Source organism: Aquila chrysaetos, chromosome 13, assembly GCF_900496995.4.
Source record: "Aquila chrysaetos chrysaetos chromosome 13, bAquChr1.4, whole genome shotgun sequence".
Lineage (NCBI taxonomy): Eukaryota > Metazoa > Chordata > Aves > Accipitriformes > Accipitridae > Aquila > Aquila chrysaetos.
Window position 1 is genome coordinate 26,829,631 of NC_044016.1, and position 22,568 is coordinate 26,852,198.

Consider the following 22,568-nt stretch of genomic DNA (forward strand, 5'->3'; position numbering starts at 1 on the left):
AGTGCATATTTATGACTATATTTAATATGCCAGTTTTTTTAGAATACATCGATTTTGTTCTATTTTTGTCATATGTATTTAAAATATTATATTTTGTTCTTCAGTTTTCCACTATTTTTAAAAAGGATTTTAATATGCAAGCACCAGCTTCAATAAAACTTGTAACATGAACAGCAATTAAAGGAAAATATTTGCCACTACTACGTTTGGAAGCCAGGCTGTGTCACCTGGGTTTTACAAATAAGAGTTTCCTTGAAATGTTGCTTGACATATACCATGTTGCTTTCTACAAAATGACAATGACATTGTCATTTACCACTAATCACGGTCCTCTTGGAAGCTGAACATAAATGGTACTGTCCTCTAACATAGGAAATATCCTGTAATTTGTGTTGAATGCTTCTTTGCCCAGTAGGGACCACTGGATGGTACTCTGTATTGTTCAAAAAGTTCAAGTCAGGAGCGATATCTAATCAAATTGTCTTTAAGAAAAAGAGAGCCTGAGTGGAATGGGATGACAACAAAGAAGACAACAAAGTGACAAAGAATGTGAGGTATGGAGAAATGCTGGCAGAAGACTTGGATCTTTAGAGGCTCAGGGTTTGACCAGGAAAGCTCACAGCTTGTCATCTAACGAGAAGGTAAAGAGAACATGAAACACTCAAGGAGGGGTCATAAGAAGTCAAGTTGCACAGGACTGACTGTATCAATGAACTGGAGAGAGATCCTCATTTCTCCACAGAGAAATTGCAAGGGTCTTATATTAAAAGACATGATCACAGGTACTGTTTTAGTGTTTATAAACCAGATTGGTGGTTTATCATTTGACTTGACTTTGCTGAAATACTGCTCCCACACCTCGTGTTGCAGTGGAGATGACGTGTATTTTCTGCCTTTGGTTCTGCAGGCCTCTCTGGTGCAAGGGATGTGTTGGCTGCAGCAGGAGATGTTATTGTAGCACAGGTGCAGAGGAAGGGGTAATGATGCAAACCCTTCTTTTAGTAGCTCCAAGTTCAGAATCAATTTGCTAGAAATTTAGCAGATGCCAAACAAATATAGTCTGCCTTTGCAGAGGAAAAACACTATCACAATTACAGCCTTGGAAACAATAGGTTTTTGGAAAGTGCAGCAATTTCTTAATCTTGGTATTGATCATTTCCCTCATTATCAGTGCTGTACGGCTTTGAAGAAACTTTGCAGGCAAGCAGACTAGGCTCTCTTCTGTCTGGTTTATGTGCCACTGCCTGGAGGCAAGCTGGACCACCTGCAAAACTGAAATGCCCAGCACGTACCAGGCTGCGCTGGTCCTACGTCGAGAAAAACCTCGCAAGTCCCACCTTGCTCTGTGGTGGTTCCCCGGGTGCGACCAGGCTCCACCACCTAACCTGGAAGGTGGACAAGAGTTCAGAGGGCCTTCAGTCCCAACCACAGCAGTGCCAGGTACTGGTCTTTGGGGTGGCTTTACCTTTGGGAGGGTCTTCTGTCACAGCGCTTCAGGCATAGAGTAGACATGGCCAGTGTTTTGAATGCTGTGTAAATAATAAGTCCTACATCTTGCAAATCCGTGACCTGTGTTAGCATTTCAGTGGCTTGTGTCCCCTCTGAGCACTGGATGGCATTGTGTTTGCCAGCAGGACTTTCCTCAGGGCACAGGGTATCCAGATGCTTCAGGGGCAACTGGCTTTCTCTCAGTCAGCTCGCTGTCTGCCCAGTCCCTGCTTTGAAGATATAGGAAGGATGGCAAAAATTGGGGAATTCCAAGAATGCTGTGTATCTTTGCAAACCAGAGCTGAATTTTTTAAGCTGGGAGCCCTAAACAAATGGACAGTAAAAGATGTTGGCCTGAGCTGCCTTGTCTCAGGTCCCTCTCTACAAGATGAGTATAATCCAACTGGTTGTGGCTGTAGGACTGATGCAAAGGACAATGATCAGAATCCATGGTTAGAGCCCTGTGGAGAAAACGGAGAGATTAACAATTTGATATTCAGTGTATTGATTCACACTACAAGGGGGGGCAAATTAAAGTTTCATAGGCAATAGTATGGTTCCTCCTTCCTAACTGTGATTATTTGACTTTGCAGCTATAACATACCTTTAACATCTCAAAATGCCACTGTTGATTTCAGCAGAGTTGCACTGACTTGTGTCTGCTGAAGGTTTGCCCCATTATAATTCTGTTGGACAGACACGATGTCTAATCACTCCAAACTTCAATTTCCATCTTTTTTCCTAGGAACTTAAGTAGAAATCCTGAAGGGAAAACAAACATCCAGGATGAATCACTGGGAGTTTTGTGTGAGTAAAAAGAGCTGTAAATAGAACTCAGAGTGGTGGCAAGTTACAGTACTGAGACATCTATTATTTGTAAGGTCAAAGAATAATTTGTCAAAGAAATGTGAACACCATGACTTGGTACACCAGTGATTGAAATAAACATCATCCACCGTAAGAGAAATATCTGTTGCTGTACTTGTTCTGTATATTTAAAATATCTCTTTTAACTTCAGAGATCTATCTCCTCTCCTGTAATCAAGAAAAATACATGAACATTTACCACTTTGGCCTGAGTGTTACAGGCAGAAAAATCACAGAGTAGAGCCCTCAGCACATTGATACGCTGAAGACTCTGCCTCAAGTGACAGAATGGTCTTAAAGGGCTAAAATGAAAAGAGATTTGGTGAACTTCCAGAAGATGGTTGAGCCAGGAGAGGGATTGTCTGAGCCTTTGCTTGTAAGGGCCACTCCACGCTGCTGTTCAGCGAGAGGCTTAGCAGGCAGCAGGTGTGGGATGCCTGTGGCTGCTATAGTCGATGTCGCTTGGCAGGGGTTGTGATGGTGCACGATCATATTTTGAGCTTCTTCAAAGGAATGAAAGGAATGAACAGAGGTTACTGTAGTGCATTATCAACAGAATAACCCCCATTCTCCACTTAAAGTAATAATCCTTTCTTTGTGAGCACCAGTAATCTGCAGCCAGCATGCACAAAGTAATTTGTAATTTTCTTTCACTTCTGCACAACCTGCAACAGAAAAACACAGACGATACCCAAAATAACTTGGCAAGCCATTTGCTTATGTGTATAACAAGCAGGAATGAGCAGGATTGCACTAAAAAGAACATTGTAAAGCCCGAACTTTGCTCGGTGGGCTCGTGGCAGTCTCATGGCATCACATAAGTTTCCACTTGTTAACAGACCCTTCATTTTTCTTCTTTTCATTTTTCTTTCCTTTTAGCATATTAAAATGGTTTCCGTGAGCTGTCATCAGAAGCCAGAGTAAACATGTTGCTTTCTCTTGGGCTAAATGTAAACTAGTACACTTTGCTGAGCCCCTCTTGTCGATGCTGAAGAACAGATTGAACAGAGCGAGGCTTATTGTCTCGAGCTACTTGTACAAAAGTGTTTTTGGAGCTTGTCAAAATTACAAAAAAATATGCACAAATTTGAAAGGTTATGCCACAAATTAAAGGAGCAGCAATTTCTTTTGTCTTTAGGTGAAAAGATGGAAATAAAAGACAACAATGGTTTTATGAATGTGTTAACAAATAACCTGGAATAAACAAGAAATTAATTATTTTTAAAACCTTGAGAAAATCTTGAGAAAAATAATTAAAAATCTACCGGTAACTCCCTAGTCTCATAAAAATTATTTTGGAGGTATCAAGTTTTGCTGAAAAGACAGTATTCTTGATTTTTCATCTTAATAAAATCTGACGATCTGTAGTGCCTTCTTTATTCCTTTCACACGCTAAAGCAAGAACATGTACAATTATGCTTTGTATTTTACCTTATGTTCCTAAATTCAGTACATTATTATAAATTGTCAGGTATAAAAAGACAGGAGAAACACAGTTGATACCTGAAGTTAGAATTGCTCTAAATACACTACCATTAACAGCTGAAGACCAGAAGTATTAGCCTTCTTACTAACGTGATGAGCAATGGCCATCTGTCTTCACAAAGGATTCCCGGCCAAAAATGATTACCTCAGTCCCAGTAAACTCTTGAACTTTTCTGCAGAGCAATAAGGGGTTTAATGAAGGAGATACAGAGCGAAGGCCCAGACCCTCAAAGGTCTATTTAGGTTTTTAACTCTTGTAGAGGCTCTCTCGTCCATGAAATTCTGTACTCCAAAATACTTGAAACAGTATACATCTTCTGTTAGGAAGATAGAGAATAAAAAAAAAAAGTCAGTGGAACAATTTTCTGTAAATACCTCAGAGAATCTGGTTCAACTTCTTCTCTCACCTGAACTCGCTGAAATCTGAGTTAGTCTATTAAAAGTTAGATTAGGTTTACGCCAGCATACTAGAAAAAGGAAAATAAGCAAAAAACCTAGAACAAGTTGCCTTTCTGAATTTTAAATCGATAATATAAGTTGTATCAGAGCTAACTCGCTACCTGAACGTCTGCTCACAATGCTATGTCAATCAATGCCTGGTGTCAAGCATCTCTTGACTGATATAATGGGAAACAAACCCACAACCCCAGGACTAAAAAGGTATCTGTCAGTACGAGCTAGAAAATCAGTCTTTTATTGTAGTGGCATGCAAAAACCCCCATCTCCTCAGTGTACCAGCACAGAATGAAATGTATGTATAGACTGTGCAGAATTAAAGAACTTGACCATAAAATCAGTGCGCATCAAGATCAATAGCAGCAAATAATTGCAGCCAGATTAAGGCAAACATCTGCGGGTGGAAACACATGTGTGGGTATTTGCATCCACACAATCCCAAAGAAATCAAAAAGCCCTACCTGGGAAAATTGTTCCTGCCACGTGGATCCATTTCCTTGAGAAAAGCCATAAATTGTTAGAATTAGGGGGTATATAATCCAAACAAGGCCAAAAGAGTCATTGCATTTCCAAAGGTAAGAGGACGGACATTGCTATCATTGAGAGAAAAAAATAGCACAAATTGGCATGAGTTGTAAATCAGTACTGACAGGGACAGAAAGCAGGCTGACTTCAAACATTAAATAGGTGAAGTTAGAAAAAAAAATATTGCAAGATATTACTATTTGGAACATATGTAGCACTTTTTCATTCATAGATCCCAAAGCATTTCATAAGAATGAATAAAACTCCTTCCTCCTGAGTTTGTAGCTAGAGTAAGTAGGGCATAGAAGAACCGCAGTGACCTTGCTAACATTTGTCTTGTGGTGCTTCCATAACTACCAGCATGGGGAAAAAAGATCCTAAGGGCTGTATTTTATAAAGGTAGTAGGTACTGAACTTATAATGGAAAAAAAGAAAAAGAAAATATCTCAGAAGGAGGAAATGAGGAAGAAAAGAATACGAACGGGAAATAAATAGGAACGAGGAGTGAATGTAAGAGAAAAAGAAAAGGAAAATCTACGAGAGAATAAAAGGAGAGGGCTTGTACAAGCGTGCAAACATACACACATCCACCGCAGATACACACACACAGATTTACCTAGCACTTGTGAATTTTTAATAGGGGTACCTCAGTGTTAGGCTCCTGCCATGCACGCAGATTATGAATGCACCTGAGCTCCGCGCGTGGGGCCGTGGCAGGGGACCGCTCCAGACCAGCCTGGAAGTCGCTCCCGTTAGCATCACCTTGAAAAGTCTCATCCTGAACGGTGAGATGGGCCTTTCTGCTGACAAGGATGCAATCAGCTGAATGACTAAATAGTTCGGCTTCCCGCTGAAAAGCTTGTAAGCTAGTCCTATATTAGGACAATTTTCTGCCTCCCTTTTTTTAAAAAATCTGTGAACTCAGAAGTTTCTCAGAAGGAAAAAGTGCATGTTTTAAAGTCAGTGAAAAAAATAAGCAATCCTCAAGAGATCTGAAGCCAATGCAGACAGTCTGTGAAAAATTTGTTTCTAAGTATGACACTACAATGAAAATCAATGATGGAAAATGGTAGCTTTTTGCTCAGCAGTTCTTAGTCAGCCACATCTGTTTGCTTTAAAGACAACAACTTTAACGCTGTTTGCTTGTGTTCAGATTGCAGCAACGCAGTGTCCAATCAATAGATCAGCTTCCTCAGTTTTGATTGATTATATTTGTGCCAAATTTTTGGAACTCTTCCTTTTGTAGCCTGATCTGAATCCTGCTGAAATACCTTCTTTTCATTCACTTCATGCAATTTGGCTCAGACTCATGAAGATTGTAGCTGCACAGATATTATTTAGAGCCTGAATTTCATGTTCTGAACCCTGTGTTGAGTGTAGAAAGAGCTCATACCCACCCCAAGATATCATGTTGATTTTTTTGTAGTTAGCTTATAGATGGTCTGTTTTTTTAGATTCTAAAGGAAGAAGGATCAATTGATAAAAGGGAAAAAATGCAGTGCCCTACTAAATAATTTTTGTAAGATCAATCTTTGGATATTTATAATTGATTTCCCATGGCAAGCTTTCTTTTATAACTTTTATTTCTTTATTACTATTTTTTCTTCTATCTAACTGTAATATTTCTTTAATGATTTTCTGTTTATGACCGTTTTCTTTAGCTATAGTAGAAGAGTAGAACAGTAGAAGAGTATTAAATAGTTAGAGAGTGAAAAACATGGAAATAGTCAAATTCCCATACAGATTAAAAAGTCAACAAAGGACGTGAAAGAAGCAAAAAAAATCACAGTGTTTAAAATAAGCATCATCAAAGTGTAACAAAAACATTTCTTATTGAAACATTTAAGGTGTGCAATTGTTTTATTTCCAAGTGGGACTACTTATACAAGAAATGGGATAGTGAGGACCAAATTGCTAAAAATGTTCAGGTCTGTATTTGAGCATCTGTGCATTTTGCACCGCTGCAAGTTAGCCCCTGAAAGCCACTGGAACTGGCCAGGTTCAGTCCAAAAAAGCACTGCTTCTCATTTCCAAAAATTGTGATTGCCTGACAGTAATGTGTGTTTGCTATTGCAGCTCAGGCTGCACTGCATGTGCATTTGTAGGGTAAACATGAAGGATGATAATGGCCACAGGTCTCAAAGGACTGGAGCAGCCCCAGAATAGGATTTGGGTAATGTGTCTTCAGCAGACCTCCTCCTAGATGACAAACGTTCGAGATGTAAAGATTTCTTTTGTAGCTCATGGTAAAGCATAGCCGACCTATGAAGGAGAGAGCATTAAGTACCAACTCCATTCACACAGTGTGTATGCTGTGACTAACATCCCAATTTTTACCCGCTGGAAGGCATTTTTGTTGCCATTGCATGACTTTTACAATATTTGATAAGATTTCTCAAGATTTTCCATTTGAGGGAGGGTTAATATCACAGTGAACAAGTAACAGATTATGAGGAGTTCAATTCATCAGTATTTACATGCTTTGTTAATCTAAGGATGGTATGCTTTTTGCTTACCTTTTATGACAGTTGTTTACAACTTGGCATTGTTATTTTGAAGGTATATTTCAGGTGTATTTCTTGTACCAGCAAGGATGGTGTTGAACTTCATACTTTGCCCAGGGCCATAGAACTGCTATAGGTAACATGAAGGAACTTCTAAGCAATATTAAGTAAGCATGGCTAGGTGGTCTGCCTCGAAATGTGGGGTGCCTCATGGAAATATGCCCTGAGGGTTAAGGATTCAAATGGAGCCTAAATGGAAGAAGGGGCAGTCCCCTAAATAAAAACATTCTGAAAATTGCTGTGCTCTACCAATATTTTGAGCTTCAGGCCTGTTTATACACCCACTGATCCTGGCTCAAGAGTCTCATTGGAAACACGATATCGAATAAGTCATTACTGTGGGGAAAAAAAAGTCAGGCTCTCTGACCTGATGAATTCTGCAAGAAAAAAAAAAGCAGAAATATTAGTCCTTGGGCTTTCCAGGTCATGTGCCAACTACCACATGACATGACTGACTCCGAAAGATATGCCAGGACCACTGAGTAAACCAAGGACCTCCCTCTCTTGACAGAAGCCGGAGAAAGCTCTGAAGATGTGTTATTGTTATGGCTTCAACCTCGTAGGGTTGAGTCCCCTCCCCTGAAGGATGGGATATTTGAGAGGAAAGTCATCTGGATATATTAGATAATCAGAGGCATTAAAATTATTTTCTGAAAGATAATGATTTACTCATGGTTGGATAGGAAAGGGCTGATATGATTCCGAGGGTGGGGAATAACAGCAGGAGGATCATTTAGGGCAAAGGGAGGAGGATGAGGGTGGTGAGTGGCTGGGCAGGAGGGGAGTGCTCAGGGGTGGTCATCCGTGGAGACCCTGCACCCCGTGCCACCCTGCTTTTGCCGTTCAGCAAGGCAGGGGCAAATCCAGAGACAATAACCAAAATCAGCCAGGGGCCAGTGACTGCCAGGCAAGCCCCAGGTGATGGGACAGGCTGGGCAAACCTGGGGGAGAGTCAGCCTGTGGCTCTGGGTCTCTCTGGATCAGGGGGGTGGGTGGCCAGGGGACTGCCTCCACCTCAGGTGTGAAGTGAAGTAACACCGGTAGTAATCCTTTGCAGGGTTGTCCCTTTGCCTCTACTGACAGAGAAACGTTTTACAGATATGTTTGTGAATGAAGGAGGGTACTCTTAATACCAACATATCCGTAAGCAGGTAATTTGGAAAGGTGGACTTTTGTTTGGATAATACGAAGAACTATGAGTCTGAGTTTTTTCGGATGCACAAAAAATAGTGAAAACCAACGTTATATTCATGCAGGTAAGTTTAAAGAAACTTTAGACAGATGTATGAGTTATGAGAGTAATTTGAAATTCACAAATGTTCACACGGGAGTTTATACTGAAATTCAGTTACATAAAGGATGCCAGCCAAAAGGCAAGGTGTAGTTAATAAAATTAAAGGCTTGCTTTTCCAGTTTAACTGTAAAGGTAAGCTGGGTTTCTCCCTTACCCCAATTTCACATTAGCTGAGTCTGAATGTGTCGGTTCCTCAGTTTTCTGCTGTAGCTCCGTGATAGGACTATCATAAAACATACCTTATTTTTTGTCAACAACTGTAAGTGTTGAACTTTATGAAGATTCCAGCTGTCCTGTTCTACTCTCTGCTAACCCAAACGTATCAATATATACAATGCATATGTATGCACATCACTTTACACACTGCTTTACACACTGATTCATTTTTGCGTAAGATTTCAAGGGTATGTGTAAATACACACATACAAATGCATAAAGTATATACTAGTTGTGAAGCTGTTCATATTAGTAAATATTTTTCGTGGTTCCAAATAGAGATGTATGTGCAGTAAAAGAAAATGTGTAAGTACACATTGAACTAACATAAAAAGGTGAAGAAAAGAAATACATAGGAGGAAGGCCACAAGAGAAATCAAGAGATGTTACACTGCTTGCGAAAGAAAGACTGACATCTAAACACTAACAGAAACGTGAAAAAAAAATCTGCGTACTTACTTTTGACTATGTTCCCTTGAGTTACAGGGAAATGGAAGGGTGACATTTAAAACCAGTGGCTACTGGGTAAGAGACCTATCTCATTACTTTGGATTGCTAAGTAATGAGGCAGAAGAATTATAATTAACGTATAGACACATCAGGTTTTTTAGATGTCTTTGCTTGTTGTTTCCAGTACATCTTTAATTGACAAATTATCACATGAGAACAGTGATAGAGAATCAAAAGGCCCTTAAAGTTTCTAGGTATGATGAATTTCAGACTCCAACAAATATATTTTTATTTCTTTTTCATGGGATGTAACTGACTTGAGTTTTATGCTTTGTGAAGAATAGCAACAGTGCTTTTATATATACATTCTTTCATCAGCTTGCCATTCCAAGCTTAGTTTTATGCAATTTAAATTTCAGGTGGAAATTGTTGTGAAAATCCTTTAAGTTTGGTTGAAAGCAAGCAGAATTTTATTTACCCACTTTTTTTCCCATTTGCAATAATTCTTGCCCCATAGTTCTTCCACCTCTTTATGTAGCACCCTTGTCTGGATTCAATTTAAGGGAAATTGCCTGGGGATTTTTGCATTTGATACCCATTTATTATCATTCAGAGAATTTTCTTACACGTAGTATCAACATGTGAAGTCAAACATCTACATATACATGTTTAAGGGCTAGACTCAAACAGGTGCAGAAAGTTGTAGTGAGTCATTGCCCAACTGAGGATGAATCATCCTGTCAGCACCTGGGACTGAATCATCCTTCAGGCAGGCAGCCATTGGCCACTGCCTTTACAGACACAAACACTGTCTCATAGATAGCAGTTGTCTACATTAGGATTTTGCTTGACTTGTTATTGCAACCATTAATTGAACAGAAAAGAAATGGCTAAAAAAATATCAGTTTTCAGTCTGAAAGTCTTCCAGCCCACTTTCTCTATCCTTTGGATGCTTTCTCATGTCCTTGGAGGATACTTTCCAAACACTCAAGGAAAATACCTGAAAATTTTGTCACTGATTTCATGTGAGAGGTGCAAATATTGCTCACAGTCTTAGTCTATGCAAGCCCCCCATGAGTTATGCACTATCCAGAGCTGTGTTTCAGATCATCAGCTTTATTGCTTACACCCTGCTTTGGGCTTTGATATCAGTTTCTCTCTGACTATATTATGGCATGACCTATAGTTTCCCTGTGGTGGCTTATTGATCTTTGCTTCCTGAACTTGGTATGATCTCAGGCTTTCTGATTGAGCTGTTTGAACCCGGCTTGATCTCTAATTCTGGTCTGCCCATGGCCATGAATTTGGTATCCAGGTCCTGGAGCAAACCACAGGACAATGTTTCCCACTGTCCCAGGAAAACCCAAAAAGCTAAGTATTCGTGTACAGGGGTAAGTTTCATCAGTTAAGGCAATAAGAGTTAAACTACTTCTTACCCAGTATGGCTCAAAAAAAGGAAATATTGTGTTTTGGGATTAGAGTCTTCTAAAGTGACAGAAATCAAGAGGGGAAAAAAAGCCACTCATTCTGAGATATGAGTTAGGTATGATATACCTGCTATAGCTGCAATGATTTAAATAAACACTGAGTTCTTACAATGTACAATGTTTACAAGCCCTAAATGAGTTGTAAATGGCACATCTTCAAAGTAACACAGATTCCTGATTGTGTACAAATGCATTTTTCCTCCTCCTATTTATGAAAAAGAGTATCTATTTGCCATGAACCTTCAAGGGTGGTATTCAGATACAGTAGGTACCTATGCTGTTTTAGATGACCGTGGTATGCTGCCACTCCAGAAAAGTAGAGGTCTTCTGCAGATTCCACGTCTACCTCAGAAATCTTATGGATCTTAAATAGTGCTAGATACCTAGAGACTATAACCAGAGACATCCTTCACTCAGGTAGTATCAAAACAAGCTGCTCTACCTCTCTGCTGCAGAATGAATGCTGCTGCTTTCCCCCTCTGCCAGCCTATTTTCAGTCTGAAACAAGCCTTACAATAGTAGAAAGAAACAGAAAAGTCTAGACTGCAGATAATGTTTTCTGAAAATTCTCCTGTTGTTCATTTAGAAAAGTGGTTGTTGTGTGAGAATGAAAAGACAGACTGCTATGGATGTAAAATAGTGTGCATATATAAATACAGATGTCTTCTTGGCCATTTCTGAAATGAAGGCCAAATTAGCCCAGATCTGCCTCAACAGGCAAAGCTCTTGCTTCATTTCTGCTGAAACTATTTCCTTTATTGAAACAGAATCTTCCTGTGAATTCTATGCTGTGATTTTGTCAAAATAAGGTTTGTCCCATCTTTCTCTTTTACAATCGGACCAAGTCACAGCCAGTGGTCTTCACACCAAACTGGGAAATATCAGTAAATTCTTATTATGAGAAAATTATTTCAGACTTCTTTTAACCAACCAGACAAAGGCAGCAGATTATCCAGAACATGCAAAATATGATTTCATGTATGATATTCAAAAAGTAATTTAACAGTTTTTCTTTCAAGAGATGGATCTTACAATGTTTCAAGACTCCAGAGATTATTAACAATCTCATTAAAAAATAATCACTTTGCTGTAGTTTTCTTGCCTTTGTGTTGGTTTTTCTTTGAAGTGCGGCATCATGGGTGCGTGGTAGAACCATGGGTGCTCTCCAAGGTGCTGAAACATGGGACTGGACTTCGGAACGTATTACTATTAATTAAAAGGATTAATGTTTTAAATTAACATCTTCAATTAACTATGGATGAAAAAAATATTTATTTAAAAGCTGAAGATATAAATTCCAAATGAATAGGATCAGTCTTGGAAAGGAAAACTTTGCTTTAAGTATATACCTATATTTAGATCACATTTAGATTCTACAGAATACAAATAAGAAAGCAAGCAAATTGAAGCTAAGCAACCTCAGAAATGTAAAATATCATCTTTGTGATTTAAAATATTTGGGAAGGATTTCTTATGGATGTTGAATTCCTGGAAAATGATGTTGCTGAGATTTGCCAGACAAGCTGAATAATACAGAGTTCTTGCTGAGCCCTGAGCTATCAGTATGTTCGTTATTAATAAACATTGCTGTTCTTTCTTTGCATATGTCCCCTAACATTTTTTAACTTGGCAGTGGCTTTTGTACTCAGAAGAAATGTAACAGAAGAAATGTCATGAGCATTTGTCCTGAAAATTGAGGCATTGCACTTATTTTCCATTCTCCTTTAGTACTAACTTTTTATATGAAAGGATGGTATGATGAATATTTGTTCTTTTCAGATTTACTGTCCAAAGTTGTAGCATGACATAAGTTCAGGATAGCAGAGATTACATGTATATTTCTATATAACCGTTCTGAGCTGCAGAACCTGATACTGTGAAACACCAGTTCAAGCTTTGAATAGACTGTCCAAGTTGCTCAACATATAATGCATATTTCCTGTAAGTTATGGTGGACTTATTGTGGAAATATGCATCTAAACATCTAACCAGCTGGCAATCTTGCAGCCTTAATGAAGAGTCTAAGGACTGAATGTGAATGTTGACTGAGCTATCAGTCTGCACTTCCATGCCATTCTCTGTATCACAGTTCAGGAAGACTGGTCATGTTCTGCTGGGCCATTGATGTCTTTTTCATGGGCAACTAAATGGCATTTTTTTAAAACTACCTTTAATTTGATTTTTCTTGTCCATTAACCTAATTAAAATGAATAACATGCTATAAATTAAACCTGTGCTACTCCACTACCTCAAATTTCAGGGAGAATTTATTAGTAAAGTCTCCCAACCGTAACCCCTGAGAGGTAATTTATTTAGAATGCCTTCTTCACTTCTTACTGTGTTTTCTAAATTATATTAAGATCATATAGGAACAGACAAGGCATAGTTCCCGAACCGGTGAAAATCAGGACTACTGAAGACAATGCAGTATGTCAACATTAAAATGTCAGGAAATACTTTAAATTACAAAGTCATATGAAGATACTTTTACCAGAATTATGGTTTAAGAAAAAACATATATACATTATAATCACAAATTAGTGATAGAGTTGTGACCAAAAGGAATGTTTTTACAGAGGCAAAAAAAAAAAAAAAAAAAAAAAAAAAAATTACTAAAAAATATTTCTTCAGAAGTTCTTTCTCATTTAATTACTGTTTTGGACACCTGATTCAAGAGACTGTATAAAGGAAGAATGAATTTAATCAACAAGCAATTCTCTAGGTACTTCATCAAGAAGAGCAGTTAACAAAGTGGAAAGGCATTTCTGAACTGAAAGACACAAGAGTTCATTAGGAAAGTAAGCATAATCAGGCCAAAGTGCAATTAAAAGAATGTTCATTATAATTGAAAACAGAGAACACATGAATTACAAGATTTTCAGAAGGCAGTGAAACAAACTTATATGATCTATTTAAAGAATGGCTTATTAAACAGAGAATTTAAACTAAAATATTCATAAAGACTACACCAAAGACTTCTTGCAAGCATGCCTAAGCCAAGCATGTGAGCTTGCAGCTGAACTTTAGGAATATTCTTCTTGTTGATTATAACAGTTCAAAAAAATTTTACTGTCCTTATGAGTACTTCTCAGATCACCTTCTCCACTGCATATGTTGACAATTTTTACAAGGGACTACTGAATTTGGTACCACAAATGAAACGTAGATTTGCGAATGTATAGAGGTTCAAAAAGTACCTACCTGGAGCTTCAAAAAAGTGAACAAAATAAAACAATATTATCCCTCTCTGGGGATCGCTGTAGCTTCAGGAGCACACCTTGTGGACAGGAGATGAATCCACCAAAGAACTGGTCCCTTTCAGCCAGGGACAACTTTCCCATAGCTGTAGGGATATTTAAAAAAGGAAGACTGGCGATCAGCAAGTTCCTCAGCCACTTAACTGTGAAAGGGAGATATGGAATAAAATAGTTGCAGAATCACCACAGAGAGGTATTGAAATCCTATTGCAGATTTATTCATTTGACTTCTCAATGAATCTCCTATCCCAGATAATGGACTTAATTTAAGACTTGGACATACTGTTTGAAGGTTGAGAAATACTGCTCACAGATTATACTGAGATGATGATACAATTCAGTTCCTGGGTTGCAAGGTAAAGATTTAAGTCAGTATTATTTGAGATTGTGAAGACAAAGCTCAGGTGTTTGCATCTGTACCTTTTTAGTGTCAGCAGCAACAGCTACATGTACTTTTTTGTTGTTTCCTGAAGAAATCTCTTAGGTTATGATATACTTCCTTATTTATAAAATAAAACAGATTTCCACTAGAACATAAAAAGACACTGAATGTTACTCATAAAGCTTGTGCTGCTCCACTCCTAGGAAATTAAAAATATTGTTACCAGATGTTCCATGTGGTCCCATGTGCTGAAGCTGGGGAAACTTATGTCTACGCTTCATTTACTGTTTGAGAAGCAAGATGCAGAGAAGACAATGACGCTTACAAGTATAAAGTGGCACTCTGAAGAGCTCTGCTGCTCCACTGTCCTCTAAACTTGAGGGCATCAAAATGTCATAGGTTTTAGCCTGGTTTCATAAGGTTATCAAGCTGTCTTATGTTGTCATTACCTGTTTATCTTCCAGTTCTTCCTAATAACTTTTGAATCCATTATTCAATTCCAGTCAAATTTGGCAGGGATATAGAAATCTCAAAAGTATTATGTTTTTACAAACATTGTGAAAATTTGTAGCTAGCCAGGGAGGAGAAACACAAATAAATGCTTCTTCACCCACTCCAAGGGAAAAAACCTATAGTATTGAATTCAATTATTATCTGGCACATTCCATTTCTGAGCTGAAAATATTTTCATATCAACTTTACAGTTTGAACAAACTCATCAAAAGGCCCATTCAGTTCAAATTTAAGTCTTACAAATACCTGCCTTCTGTCTTGTGGACCTGCACAAACATTGTTTACTGTCATTCCCAGTTTTCTGACTTTTTTCCATCCAATTGCTCCAACATTTGAATTTTTTTGGAGCACACATTTATTAAACATTTGGGAAACATCTCTCACACAGTGGGAAATACTGAAAGGGATTAAGAATAAATAGTTTGTCACTTCTTCTAACCTAGAGTGACAAATGGTTTATTGTCAGGATAGGGCTCTTCTTTAACAATCAACTTTTTTCTTTCACAGTACAAGAAACAAAGGGCATTTATTTTGGTGCAATATAATCTAAGAACCAAATCAAGATGGTAATTAGCACAGCACTAAAACATTCTTTCCTTTTGTATCAGCATTCTCTATTACCAAATTATTCCTTAAAAAATAAAGAAATTGCTGTGAAATTGACAAGTAGAAGCAAGACAATATTCACCTTGTGTAACTTTAGACACCCAAATTAATTTTTGAATTAAAAAGCAAATCTGCTGAGACCACCCACAAAGTGGATGGAGACAGGCAGGGTCTCCTAGGAGGTGTTTCAGGGCAGGACTCCATTAACAACACAGAAACCCTCAGAGGATTCACCTTCTAACTAGTATCATAACTTAGACTTCTAAATGTGCAGTTGGGAAGTTTAATCAAGAGTGGAGATCTGAAATCCATTTTCATCTTATTCCCATGATCACCTGTAACCCTAAGCCAGGCTCAAGAGTTATTATAGTAATTCTTAATTACAAACCTTTTGAAACAAATAAACCTACCAAGGGTTGCAAGAACTGGGACAGTGGGAAAAACTATTCAAATTTTCACCTGTACCCTAAGCAGAACCAAGCCCAGGCCTTTAGTAAGATTTGGAAAGTTTTTCTAGCTTTGTTCACAGCTGGGAAGTGGGAAATAAAAAGCTGTGGGAGCAGCAGGCTCATTTGCATAGACTTGATTTGCACAAATGAAGGATAGTGAAAACAAGACAAATGATAAAAATTCTATGAAGCTACAGCCCAGGAGAGGTCTATTAGTAGTGCTGTGTTTCGTAGATGATTCAAAGGAATCAGTTTATACTTGCTTCAAGAAGGTAAGAACAACAACCATGTTAAATGCATTTACTTCTGTTTTAAGATAAGCGTAATGATTTAAAGTACTACTATGCACTAAGAGCCGTGAGTTATTTAAACATTTCTGTAGGGTTTTAAACATTCTGATGAATCATTTATAATTAGCTATGATTAAAAAGTCACTGTCAAATAGATAACGCCAATGAAAAATATGGTACAAAGCACTTTCTCAACACAATATCTTTCTTTATCGTGTGTTTAAAAGTAAAAAGATTTTACTATAATTACAATACCATACCAATGATTCATAAGGAGATATTATAGTTGGAGCAGCTACCGGTAGCTGACCCTATTGGCTAGTGAAGGGAGTTAAACATTTCATGTTCATTTGAAATTTCAGCTTAAGGCTGTGCCAGAAATGTTTTTCAGATCAAAAAGGGACAAAAGTGAAAAGACATCCAGAAATGAATGCTATGTAACAGAAAAATATCAACCATATGTGCATTTCAGATTTGTAGATCAAGTTACAAGGTTGGCAATCAGACTTTGACTTCCTAAATATTCTCAGAGTTCTAAATACAACCTTCTTCTATTCTCCCCCCCCCTCCCAAAAACCCCTGTTGTGTAGCATTGCTATGTGCAGTAAAGCGAGCTGTCTTGTTCAACTCGGAAAAGACTGGATTTGGTTTGTGAGTAAAATGACATTTAATACTCTGGTATTGTAATGTACTAGTGTAAAGCATAGGGTAGAAGCATAGGATCTTTCCTAGAATCGGTATTTATCTAAGCAGTCTCAGCCTCCTGAAGTTTTCATTAAATTTTATGGTAAGTCAAGTAGATATATAAGCACAACTTTTCTGATCATTTTCAGCCTGGTAACTAAATAAATTCTTGCACTGTCTATCTTTATGCCCATCTGCCTCCCTGCCTGTCCTTTCTCTTCCTTTCTTAAAGAGATCAGATGGTAATCTTTCACTATAAAGTAAGAACTCAACATTAGAGCATTATTTTTTAAATTCTTTTTAATCCTCTCAGCTGCTTTTAAAATGTAAGCACTGGCTGGACATATTATTCTAGTACTGCTTTAATTAATATGGTAATAAGCCACCTATCTAAAATTATTAAAATTAATACTTCAAGTTTACTAGCATTAATTCACCCCGAGCAGCTTATTGTGTTACTTTAATTTCAATCCAGATGTTGTGTAAATAAATATGTTGTATTCTTGGTGGCCTCAGTGTAGGTTCCCTGTGAAGGTTATATTAAAACTATTTCAAAATTCCTTGCAGTTATTTTGGTTAAGAAAATTACTTTTTGAAAGGAGCTGAAGACTGGTTCTATGAAGACGACATACTGACAGCTTACTAAAAAGTTCACCCTTGAATCATCTATAATAACAGCTTTTTCTGGGTTTGCAAGATGGATAGATTAGAGAATGAGGCAAGTTATGAATTCCTTACAATAGTAATAAGAATTCTTATCTGCTGTTCTGAAAGGGGAATTGCCAAGAGTTTTTAACATAACGAACAACCAATAATGTTTTTGACAGAAGGAACAGTTACAGAGGTAACATAAAATTCTGAATTCTCACCAGCAAATCCAAACCTCTGCCTGAAGGAAGATATCACAAAACGCATACAAACACACATGTAACAAAACAGGACACGAAGATCAGATGCAGAATTTCACAGTGCCTCCTGTGGCAAAGCAAGACCACAGAAGAGGAGCTTCTTTTAGGCCATAATGAGCCGACTGGAGAGACATTCTCAGAGTCCACTCACTATTTTCAAAGTTCACTAATATCAGCATGGATCACCCCTTTGCAATCAACAGATGGGGCTTCAGAATTTATGCCTTAGCTTTAGTAAGTTAAGATCTTGTTTTCCTAGTGCTATTTTGTTTTCTTCCTACTTCCTATTTTGTTTGTAAAATGTTATTTTATCAGAATATTTTTTCCTTAATTCTTTTTTCCATTTCTGTGGTATAAATTCCATAATTTCTGTTGGTTGGAGTTCTGCTGTCTTCAAATTGGCATCCAGTTTTTAAAACTGCTATAAAAATGAAATCTGAGGTAAATTAATTATTTGCCCACTGTCTAAATCTAATAGACAGCAAGCTACACTACAATATTGCATTTTAATATATTTAGTGAGAATTCATTGTTTTAATGTTAACCTGAAATAAATTCCTACATAAAATCCTAACTGTTTAGAATGACAATGACTTAAAAAAAAATAAAGGAGATAGATATTTCAATTTTTACATTTTGCATGATAACGGGCTTAAAACAATTCAGGGGGAGGGAACAATTTTGTTACAAAAGATTAAATCCTTCCCATGGTTGTGTATATGCCATTCTCACAGAAGTCAAGGACATAATCTTGACCCAAGAGTGTCGACAGGAAGTCAGAGGATTAATTAGCTGGGAAAACAAAAGCAAATTCTTAAGAAGAAAATTTCAGAGACAGAATTGTTAAGGATAGTACTTAGGACATTAAGATAACGAGTGTCTTTTCTAGAAAATACACAATGTTCTTGTTACAACCATTATAATCTTAACCACCATTTTATAACATTTACCTAAAGTTTATTTTAAGAGAAGCCTTGTTTTTAACAATCATCTTAAATCCTAGTAAACTGAAGAATTAATTAGCAAGCATGGAGGATCAGCAAACTAATGCTTTAGTCTGTTAAACCATCTGCTCAGGAGCACCCTGTTCAAATCTTGGCATTAGGAGAGGATGGATGAATACTTTTGTCTCTTGCACTTAGTTACAACTTGCCATTCTTTGCTAATGCACATTTTTTTCCTTCAGCTCATGGTAAATAAAGTTACAAAGAGATCAATAATTGATCAGATTTCTATTATTGTGAAGTTTTACTAAACAGATTGCTAACAAATTTGGCAGAAAAATCTTACTGTAGCCATTCCTCTTATTTCATACCAGATTCCTGCATACAATAGGTATGTATGAAGGTACAGATTCAGCATTATCTTTTGTTAGCTTTGCCTTGTACAAAGCAGATCTATACCCAGTTAAACGAGCCAAACTAGTGTAAGGTAACTGAAGTCTTCAAGGCAATCTGTCCGTCAGTTCTGAAGACTATTAATGAATGCTCCATTACTATTTTAGTACCTCGTTATATTTCGTTATTAACAAGAACATACTTATCAGATCTGAGGAGGTCCTTGTTATCACAACCCCAATCTGCCTTCGTTTTTTAAGCTTTCATGCTAATTCTTTGATTTCATGTCACAGCTTAGCTTCCAGAAAATGCAGGTACTTTCTGACACGTAATGGATGACGGGAAGCATTTGGCAATGAGGGTAGCCAACAGTCTAGCCTAGTGGACTACTTTTATTGTTGACACTACAACAATTTCCTCGTACTTCAGCCACTCTCTTACAGATTGAAAAGACGGAGGGCTATCTCAGCTACAAATCAGGTGATTAATACAGTAGGAAAGCCATCCAGCAAATCAGGCTGTGAAGTCTGCATGGTAGCGAGGGGCACAGGAAGGTGCTCCAAGTAACACACGGTAAGGGTAAGGTGCACTGTACCACTGATAACCCAATTATTTGCCAAAGACAGAGGAACATTCTAAATAAAGGCAAAGATCTGGACTAAACCTGGCAATAGCTGGCTTCCCCTCCCTGCATCAGCAGGCAGCTTTCTCCTCAGCCATTTCTTTCTAACTCTTCAGGCAGCCATGACCCTCTCAGGACCACATGGGGAAAACTTCCTTAGTCACAAAACCTCCAAGGAGAAGACATTTGTTTAAAATTCTGTCCCTCTCTCCATTAAGCTTTATACTCCTTGATTTTGCTCATGCATTACAGACTTGATCCTCCTAACTAGCCTCAGCCGGCACTTCCTCATTGACTTCAATTAAGTGAGACCAGGACACAGATAAGGTTGTGTGTGAGAAATCACTGTATGTTGGTAATTGCGGAATTTTATTCAAAGACATATTTTATCTGTGTTGATGAAATTAAAATAGGATAGGAAAAAGAGGGAGAAAAAAGCTCAAGCAGAAAGGCTGGCATTTTTTTTTTTTTTGGGGGGTTGCTTCTGTAGTAGATTGACCTCCCTCAGATAAATCTGTGCACCATGGAAACTATTTTCTCACTGAGGAAAAATTTCCAAGTTCAGCTGAAGGCCTATACATCAAGTTAAGCATATAGCTAAACTGTGCAACTGTGTAATCTTACTGCCCTCTTCCCATCCTTTCCTCCCGTTGTTTGTCATCCTTACTGTCATATCTGGTTTCAAAGCAGGGTGAGGTCACTGGGGTAGGGCACGTGCCTTCCTCTGTGTTTGTAGAGCTCCAGTGCGTGGGAGTACGGGAAAGAAGGGGAAGAAAAACACTTTTTTAGACCTTTGGAGGATAAATAATAAAGCAATAATAACATGCTGTAAAATAAATGTTATCAACTGATATTTACACAGTCTTTTATCTAAAGTCTCTACTGTGTTCAGCATAATTATAGTGCTGCTCAGCAAAATATAGGTGGACAGAATAACAATTCCTTTATTGCTATCTTGCTTTACTGCCTATTCACAGATAGCCTACACCCTGCAGGTCTGAAAAAATAAGTAGTCTATATATTAGTATCTTCTGTATGCACTGATGAACTGTCATTTGTGGAAAGGAGAACTTTCTGTGTCCAGACAATTTTTACAATATATGTAGGTGCCACCCAGCAATGTGGGTCAGCCCAGCCAGCCACTGACAGCTGATGTTGAAGGAGTTTCATGGAACTGGTGGAATGTTTAGCAAAATACAGCCTGTGGAGGCAAAATCTAGAGTCTAGGTTGGTTTTTTTTCTCAACTCCTTATGTATTAGAAATAAATGAATGACTCTCTAATGTTTTTTACCCAAACATATCACAGATATTGAGGGACATGGAGCGGGATATTGCCCTCTGAGACAGCCGCAGAGGCAGAAATGCAAAAAATAAAATGAGACTCAAAGAGAGTAAAGACAAAGGAGAAAGAGATTAAAGCAATGAAGTTATTTAGAAGTGAATGTGACAGAAAGGAAAAAAAAAGCACTGTAAAATCCAACTGACCATGAGTAAGGTCTGTTTCCTCCTGGAATCCAGAGGATTGCAACGTCCCCTGCCCACGTTTTTCCTACATGCCTTATCTGAATTCTGCAGTTTTACAATGAGCTCTTTCTTGTTGTGAGAATCCAATTGTCACGAGAGAAGACTACAATTTGGATGGCAGTGGTTAAAGTCCTGAAGTGTCTGTGTGCCTACGACAATGCAGAGAATCCAGAGTCACAGCTCAATGTAAGCTGAACATACTCACCCCTTGTAGAGCTGAATTTAAGCTCAGTAGTAGACATGTTTCAGCTTTTTAAGAGCTATACATATATGTAACACTTAAGCCACAACTTTTGCAGGCAACACCTTAACTTCACTGTAAGAAAATGTGTAATAGATATTTTAAGGACCATTTTATGTAGAGCAAGTTTCATTGCTCTCCTGTCAGTTAGTTTCCACTGATATTTGTGTGTGCTTTTCAAAGAGTAACAAGGCAGGCAGTAATAGGGAGTTTAAAACCAGAGATTGTCATTTGACCCACTGTCCTTTTTTTTCTTTTTTTTTTTTTTTTTTTAAATTGCTACACTTCAGGTTAATTTTTTTTTTAAAATGCATTCTTACTTTAGCTGACATGAGGAACAAGGAATGAAATTAAACTGAAGGCAATGTAATCCATAGAGGCAGAGAGAACCGGTGTTCTGCAGACAGAATATTCTCTCCTATTTAACTATTTATTTTCAGGATGTATATCTCTGTAGTCTTAGACCTATTGCTCTGGTAGTGATAACATAAATATGTTAAGCGAAACAAGAGGTACATCCTTTTTTGCCTCAGAATGGACAGAATTTATAGAGTTTATCTGCAGGTTTTCCCTTTGGTTTCTGTTGAAATCACGATTACAAGTGACAAAAAAGTTTATTAACCTTCTTGGCAGTGCCAGTATAGATGACAATGAATGGGTTTTGTGTGGTTTGTTTCATGATTCTGTATTTGGAACATGTAATGTCAGAGGTTCCCATTTTCTCCTGAATTTACATGCAGTCCTATTGTCCTTTGCATGTGAACTGCAATACTTTCTTCATTAGCATATGCTGTTAATATGTTCATTAAATTCATGTCACATTGTAATTAATCTGAAAATGATGTCATTTCTGCAGAACCTACAACCTCATTATGTTCACAGTATGTACATCACAGCCATGTTATTTCTGAAAGAGGTATGC